An 8,196-nucleotide genomic window follows, 5' to 3' on the forward strand; every position below is an offset into this window, starting at 1 on the left:
GTTGGCGGGACAGAGCCTACAGAAGGCTAGGAGAGCGGTACCGAGGTCATGGGGATTCTACTCCGTGGAGTCTCAAGGGCTATCTGGTGGTATTATAGTTACATGGGCGCAGGGGCCATGTAAAGTGGACGTCTTCCATGTCTGTTCCCAAGAGGTGATTTTGGTTATCTCAGAGGGCAGTAGGAGGCCTTGGGTATTTGCTGCGGTGTATGCCAGTACTGACTTCAGGATGCGGCGGATATTGTGGGAGGAGTTGTCTCAGCTGATTAGTGTGGGTTATCCTATGTTGGTAGCAGGAGATTTTAACTGTATTACAGATCCCTCTGAAAAGATGGGGGGTAGACCGTTTACTTATGAGAGGAAGATTTTGGAGTTTCAGGACTTTCTGACATCGACTGGATTGATTGACCTGGGGTTTGTGGGCCCCAGGTACACTTGGTGCAATAATCAGCAGGGTCGGGCTAGAGTGTGGGAGCGTCTTGACAGAGCATATGGGACCGTTGGATGGGTTCAGCACTATCCGGATCATCGGGTGAGCCATCTACCTAGGATAGCGTCTGATCATTGTCCTCTATTGGTTAGCACAGATGTACACATTCTAGTTCGACCCCCATTCAGATTTGAGAAGATGTGGCTCTGCTATCCGCGGTCGTGGGGGATGGTGAGGGAGGCTTGGAGAACACCAGTCAGGGGTGACGCTATGTACCGGGTGTCCCGGAGATTGGAGCTGACGAGGAGACGGTTGAGGAGGTGGAATCGTGAGGAGGTTGGAGATATTTTCAGGAGGATCGAGGAGGCAGAGGAGGCTATTACCAGGTTACAGATGCAGGAGGCTTCGGGTGGGGGTCTTACGGAGGGGGAGATGGTAGAGTTGAGATCACTTTTGTCACTGCATGACTGCCTCCTTAGACAGCAGGAGATTTTCTGGAGACAGAAATCGAGAGCCCAGTAGATTGTGGAGGGGGATAGAAATACCAGGTTCTTCCACCAGGCGACAGTTATCAGGAGGCAGCAGAATAGGATCAGAGCCATCAGGGGCGAGGATGGGCAGTTGTCAGAGGATCCGGATATGATTCAGAGGATCTTGGGTAGTTTTTTCAGGGCCAGGTGGACCGAGCAGACTACAGGGGAGAGCACTGTGGGTATCCCACTGCCTTCGATAGGGGTATCTGAGGATGAGACTGATGCACTGATTAGTCCGGTCTCGGAGAGGGAGATCAGAGAGACGATGTGGTCTCTAGAGGGGGATAAGGCCCCGGGGCCGGATGGGTTTCCTCCGGTGTTTTTTCAGAGATACTGGATGATTGTAGGACGAGATGTGACGGAGGCCATACAGCAGTTCTTCGAGACGGCAGTGATGGCGGCAGACTGGCAGAGGACCTTTATTACCTTGGTTCCGAAGCGGCAGGATGCTTCGGAGCCGAGTCATTATCGCCCGATTAGCCTTTGTACGACCTTGTACAAAGCTACGGCGAAGATCATTGCTGCTAGATTGAGAGTTGTCCTCCCTAGACTCATTGGTCCAGAGCAGGGGGCCTTCCTGGAGGGGCGGAGCATTTCTGACAATGTGCTTATTGCCCAGGAGTTTATGTATGACCTTGGCAGGGCCCCGGTTAGGGGGAGCTTGATGGGGATCAAGCTTGATATGGAGCAGGCCTATGACAGGATGAGTTGGGATTTCGTGCAGCAGTCCTTGCAGGGGTTTGGCTTTCATGAGACGTGGATTAGATGGGTGATGGGTTGCATTCGGTCCCCCTCCTTTGCCATTCTGGTGAATGGGACGCCATCACGGTTCTTTGTGTCATCTGGTGGGCTGCGACAGGGATGCCCCCTATCCCCGCTACTGTTTATTATATGTGTTGACGCCTTGTCTAGATCCCTACGCCAGGCAGTGGATACTCAGGAGTTGGAGGCTTACAGACCGGCGATTGGGGCCCCTGCGATATCTCATTTGCTATTCGCCGATGATTGTTTGCTCCTTGCCAGGGCGACGCGACAGGCGGCCCGGGTTATAGGTCAGATTCTTCAGGTCTACTGTGCAGTATCAGGTCAGAGGGTCAACTTGTCCAAGTCAGCCATCATTTTCAGCCCAAAGACTAGAGTGGCGATGAAGCATTTGATATTGGAGACTCTGGGGGTGGGTGAGCAGGTGGGCACGATGATATACTTGGGCATCCCATTATCTGGGCGGCGGTTGCGGAGTGGGGATTGCTTGCCTAGTGAGCTTTGTATTAGACGCAGATTAGCGGGTTGGCGGATGCACACACTATCTATGGCTGGGAGGATCACCTTGGTGCGTTCGGTCCTTGCTTCGGTTCCTATCTATCTGCTTTCCAATGCCATTGTTCCGGTGAGATTCCTTCGTTCCCTGGAGCGGTTGTTTAGGGACTTTATATGGGGGAGGAGTAGTGGCCGAGGTGGTGTTCATTTGTTGGCATGGGAGGTGGTGTGCCAGCCTACTAGCTGTGGTGGGCTAGGGGTTCTAGACTTGGCAGTGAGGCGGGAGGTGTTAGTAGCCAGACATGTGGCCAGATTTATGCTTGAGCCGGAGTGTCTATGGTCCTCCCTGTTGAGGGCTAAGTACGGTGCTATGGTATCGGGTGTGCATATGGGACGTCGTCACTCCCCGGTGTGGAGGGAGATGTGTGCTAGAGCTCCGGTGGTGCTTCCGGAGATTGGATGGGCTATTGGTGACGGTCAGTCTATTGATGTGATGGAGGATAGATGGGTGACCGAGGTACCGCTTAGTCGTATGCCGACCATGGTGGACTCGACGAGAGTAGTTGGGTGGAGGGTCAGTGACCTATTGGATGCTGAGGGAGGACGATGGAGGGAGGAGCTGGTGCGGGAGGTGTTTGGGGAGCAGTTGGCAGAGCTGGTCCTAGCCCGAGCGACCCCGAGGGGGGGGGAGGCGGATAGGTTAGTATGGATACCGTCAGGGCGTTCACGGGTGCGAGCTAGGGACCTTCATACAGTGATCAGCAGGGAGCCAGTACGGCAGATTGAGGGGCGGTGGATATGGAGGATGCGGGTCCACCCACGAGTGGCACTTTTCATATGGAAGGTGGCGTGGGGCTGCCTTCCGACCAGGAGTATGTTAGCTCGACGTGGCATGAGGATCTCTCAGTGTTGTGAGGTATGTGCAGATATTGAGGAGACTGTGGAGCACGTCCTGCTGCAGTGCCCTAGGGCTCGCGATATATGGAGTCGCTCTCCGATATCGTTATCGGCTTCGGTGGTGTCAGCGCAGGATCTGATCCAGTGGCTGAGAGGTTCTATGCGACGCCCTAGATCTGTTGAGGTGGGGATTTATGTGGCCTACCTGTCCTACCATATATGGTTGGACAGGAACACTGGCATTTTTGAGGGGAGGAGGGCGACTCCGAGGATGGTGGTGGATCGGGCGGCGAGGCTTGCGAGGGAGGTTATCGGGGCGACTTCGGTAGTCACCTCTGGGCTGGTCAGGGATATCTGGGGTGCTCATCACGCTGTCTCAGCGCCACGGTTTGCCTATGTCTCTTGGGCACCCCCACCCCCTGGCTATCTCAAGGTGAACTTTGATGGCAGCAGGTCGGCAGATGGTTTGTTTGGAGGGGTCGGATTTGTGATCAGGGACCATCTTGGCAGGATGATAGCAGCAGGAGGACGGAGCACGTCTGGATCTACAGTGGTTGGAGCAGAGCTGCAGGCAGCCTGGGAGGGTATATCCTATGTGAAGCAGGTATACGGGGCTGTGCGGGTGTACCTCGAGGGTGATTCTTCGGTGGTGATTGATTGGATTCGGGGTGTGGATCGGTTTGGGGATGGCCATCCCCACATCCGAGAGTCCCGTAGGATGGCTCAGTTGATGGCTGACTTTCGGGCAGCGCACGTGTTTAGGGAGGCGAACCGGGCAGCAGATTGGGTTGCCTCCTTTGTCGCTCAGCACTCAGGTGGTTTTTTGTGGACGTCTCGTGCAGATGTCCCCCCACAGTTGTACTTTTTACTTTCTTGTGACTTGGAGGGCTGTACTCAAATTCGAACTATATGAAATGAGTAGCCGTTTTCACCAAAAAAAAAAAAAAAAAGAAAAAAAAAAAAAAAAAAAAAAAAAAAAAAAAAAGATGTCTCCCATTTTTTACAAAATAATATTGCAAGGCGCTTTCGTTCTGCGCGCTTGCGCCGTTTGGAAGCACCGAACTTCCCAATGGCCGCCGCCCAAGACCCGCCCGTCCTCCCCCCCGACGGCCGCGTGGCCATCGTCACAGGCGCCTCCCGCGGCATCGGCCGCGCCATTGCCATCTACCTCGCCTCCCTCGGCGCCCGCCTAGTCCTCAACTACGCCTCCTCCTCCTCCTCCTCCTCCTCCTCCCATGCACGGAGCTTAATTCTTCCTCCTCGTCCGCTCCTCGAACCGTCACCGTCCGCGCCGACGTCTCCGACCCCGCCAACGTCAAGTCCCTCTTCAACCGGGCCGAGTCCTTCTTCGGCACCGCGCCCCACACCCTCATCGCGTGCGCCGGCGTGTTCGACTCCAAGTACCCCTCCCTCGCCGACACCGCCGTCGAGGACTGGGACGCCATCTTCTCCGTCAACGCCCGCGGCGCCTTCCTCTGCTGCCGCGAGGCAGCCAACCGATTCCAGCGGGGTGGCGGCGGGCGGATCATCACGGTGTCGTCGTCGCTGGTGGGGGCGCTGAGGCCGGAGTGCGCGGCGTACACGGCGTCGAAGGCGGCGGTGGAGGCGATGACGAGGATCTTGGCGAAGGAGCTGAAGGGAATGGAGATCACGGCCAATTGCGTGGCGCTAGGGCCGGTGGCGACGGATCTCTTCTTCGCCGGGAAGAGCGAGGAGGCGGTGAGGAAGGTGGTGGAGGAGTGCCCGCTGGGGCGGCTGGGGGAGACCAAGGACATCGCACGGGTCGTGGGATTCCTCGCTACGGACGCCGCCGAGTGGGTTAACGGCCATGTCATCCGCATAGTTTGGAGATTCCTCCGCTTAATTTCTTCTATGCGGAAACGCTCCTCTTAATTTCTTCTATGCGGAAACGCTCCGCATAGCGTTCGATGCGGAAAGTGTCCGCATAATTTCCTCTATGCGGATAGGTCCACAGGAAGTCCGCATAGTTCTTCTATGCGGCAAAATTCTGCATAGTTCCTTCGATGCGGAAGCGCTCCGCATAGTTTTCTCTATGCGTAAACCGTCCGCATATTCGGTTCTATGCGGATTCTGTCCGCATAATTTCCTCTATGCGTAACAATCCGCATATTTTCCTCTATGCGGAACATTCCGCATAGTTTCCTCTATGCGGAACATGTCCGCATAATGTATTTGTATGCAAAATATGTCAGCAGATCATATCCGCATAGTTTCCTCTATGCGGGACATGCCCGCGTAGGTTCCTCTATGCGGGACATGCCCGCGTAGGTTCCTCTATGCGGGACATGCCCGCAGAACATGTCCGGATAGTTCCCCTATGCGGAACGTGTCCGCATAATCCGTTCTATGCGGACAGTCCTTCTATGCGGAACCAGTCGACTATGCGGACGCTTTTGGCATTATCCGTTCTATGCGGTAGCTGGCTATAACCCATAGAAAAAACCAGAAGGAAAAGCATACAACTCGAGGAAGGAAGCATTCTTAAAAGCTATCATTTGTTATAATTTATTATCTATAATTCTTTACTTAAAAGCTGAAAATCTGGCATCTTTTTAAGTCCATTTTGCATCAGAGCTTTTACATAATAATTTAAGACTTCATATAATTGAGATTTGCTCAAGAAAGAATGACATCACTCTGCTACCGAGAAGAAAACCACCTCGTCTCCCTCATCTCACAACCAATTTGAGCAATTGGGTGTTGGAGAAGGAAACAAACAACTTCAGATCTTGCCACGAGAAAACCCAAGAAAAGGTACCGTTAAGGTAAATCGAATGATTTGATGTGGGAGTGGTGCTGATTTTCCTCATATTTGGCTACCAATGTTGCATTATATTCCCACATACAGAATGAAAATTAGAAAGGAAAGCTTGTTTTTTCCCAGCAAAAAAAATGAAAAGCTTGCTTGCCTTTTCTTGGCAAATTTTCCCTTAATCTAAATCAAGCCCGTAAAATACAAGAAAATTTAAAAGGGAAAACAAAGGAAAACAAACAAGCAGCAAGAACGACGATTGATTCATGGTAATATAATGGTGACCGTGACTGCATCAAGATCATCTCTTTCTCCACCATCTACTCGGATAACGCCACCAATCCTGCATAATTTCCCTTTCTGATTGTTTTCTTCATATTAAAACCCGTTGAATCAAGATGATAAGATCAAGAAATAAAATAAAAGAATAAAGAATCAGGATCCTGGAAGCTAGAACCCTCCAAGACTCCAAGAAAACCCTAGCCTGAGCAACCAACCTATAATTTCCACCGTACGAAATCAATACAACAAGTGAAACAAGAACCAAAACCCTAGGAGGACCAAGACTCAAAACCCTAGGACGACCAAGAAACGCATAGAAAAAGAAGGAAAAGAAAGAACGGAGGGAGGGAGGGAGGGAGGGAGAGGGAGGAGGAGAGACCGAGAAAAAGGTAGTTCTAGTCGGCGAACCAGTCGTAGAGCACTGCGATCTTGACTCAAGGGCGGCTATACCTCTCATCCACCGCTCCGTTAGGGCCACCTTCCTTCCTTCCTTCATCTCCCATCGCTCCCCCTTCCTCGCTCTCCCACTGAGTAATAACTTTAAAGCTGTTGTTTAAATGGTGAATAGAAAACTCTGCGTAGCCGAATCTTCATTTTAGCTATATATAATATATTTGAGCATGCCTCGGGATACTCAAATCCACATGTTACGAAATTGAATGCAGGATATACCACCATGCATTGCAAAACTAAATAAGACTCCATGAGTTTTTATACCTTGTTGCCGACCACGCCGGAAACCATCTCAGGATGAAAGAGGCGGAGTTGCTCGGTACTCTTCATTATATTTTGTTTTTTAATTTTTTAAATTATATCTGTACATGTTATGTATGATATTTTTATTTTTTAGCTAAAAAAAAGAAGACAAAAACAAAGTTTACACGGGACATACTTGAAGGATGTTCAGGTTGCTTTGCATTGGTGATATGGATGGAGCGCCATCCTCCCTTTGAGTTATGGAGACCTAATCTTCGAGAAACTCCAGGGTTCTTATTAGAACTCCGAATAAGAACTCAAAAGATCTGCAGTCTGTTTTGGGAAGCTCTTCCCATAATTTGTTTGTCATCATGAAGCTTTTTTCACTTTCATGCTGTCAGGCCGTCGGCAGCATAACCTTTAATTGTTAATCACCAAACTCAAATTAAATTGATTTGAAGATTGAGTATTCTTCTCTAAAAACAATTGGTATTAGGAGTCTAACAAGGTGCTAAGCAGCAAAGGATCAGTAAATTCACTCTTCCGATTCATGACAAAATGTGTGCAATTGACTCACGAAGATGAAGCTCCCTCTAACAACCGTCACACCTCTCATCATAGGCCCCCTTCTCCTTAAATTCTCTCCACAGGCCAAACGTAGGCATTCAGGATTTTGACTCCATATCCATTTAAAAAAATCAGAGAATTTACAAATCAAAACCCGATTCACAAGAGAAGACAAATGCTCCAACTCTTCTCACAATTTTTCTTGTACTATTGCTGTCAACCTTCAACAAGATACATAGTCAGAGAAACTTTTAATAGGATAACTACACCAAAAAGATCATGTTACATTATTCGTTACTGCAATATATTTTAATATTCGTGTTCAACTGCAGAATATATACCACAAGATAAACAAGCCTCCTCAAAATCAAAGGGAAGAAAAACAGGAAGGCAACGGCAAGCATAACCTATCATCCACCCTCACCTTCTGTCCGAAACTCTCGTTTCAACTGAGAAGGACAAGGTAACTTTTGGCGCTCCTTTATAACCATGAGACTGGAACTGCAGGAGAACAATTACTAGGGTGGCCATCTCCATGAAAACCACATATAACTTTTGGCGCTCCTTCATATATTATCCCCCCTCATGACTAATAGTATTCTCGTCCTGTAATTAAAAGGAAAATAAAATTTTACTCACTTCTGAAGGAGGCCTTCCCACTCCACCTGATGGAGTGCCTGGCATCGGTTGAAGTCGGACTTGGAAAGCTTCAGATACAGATCGCTGCTCACACGTGGCAACCTGCAACCACCAATCACACG

At 50.2% G+C, this 8,196-nt stretch overlaps 1 long non-coding RNA gene and 1 pseudogene across 1 annotated transcript; one reads left to right on the forward strand and one right to left on the reverse strand.

Annotated features, from left to right (window-relative positions):
• Nucleotides 1–4,106: 4,106 nt before the first annotated feature.
• On the forward strand, nt 4,107–5,010 carry LOC103719303 (annotated as a pseudogene).
• Nucleotides 5,011–5,997: 987 nt separating this feature from the next.
• LOC120104074 lies at nt 5,998–6,832 on the reverse strand. Its single transcript, XR_005506533.1, has 2 exons — nt 6,552–6,832; nt 5,998–6,233 (listed from the first exon to the last, which is right to left on the reverse strand). It is a non-coding gene; the product is annotated as an uncharacterized LOC120104074 (long non-coding RNA).
• Between the last annotated feature and the right edge of the window lie 1,364 nt (nt 6,833–8,196).

The sequence above is a fragment of the Phoenix dactylifera genome, chromosome 16 (assembly GCF_009389715.1).
Source record: "Phoenix dactylifera cultivar Barhee BC4 chromosome 16, palm_55x_up_171113_PBpolish2nd_filt_p, whole genome shotgun sequence".
Classification (NCBI taxonomy): Eukaryota; Viridiplantae; Streptophyta; class Magnoliopsida; order Arecales; family Arecaceae; genus Phoenix; species Phoenix dactylifera.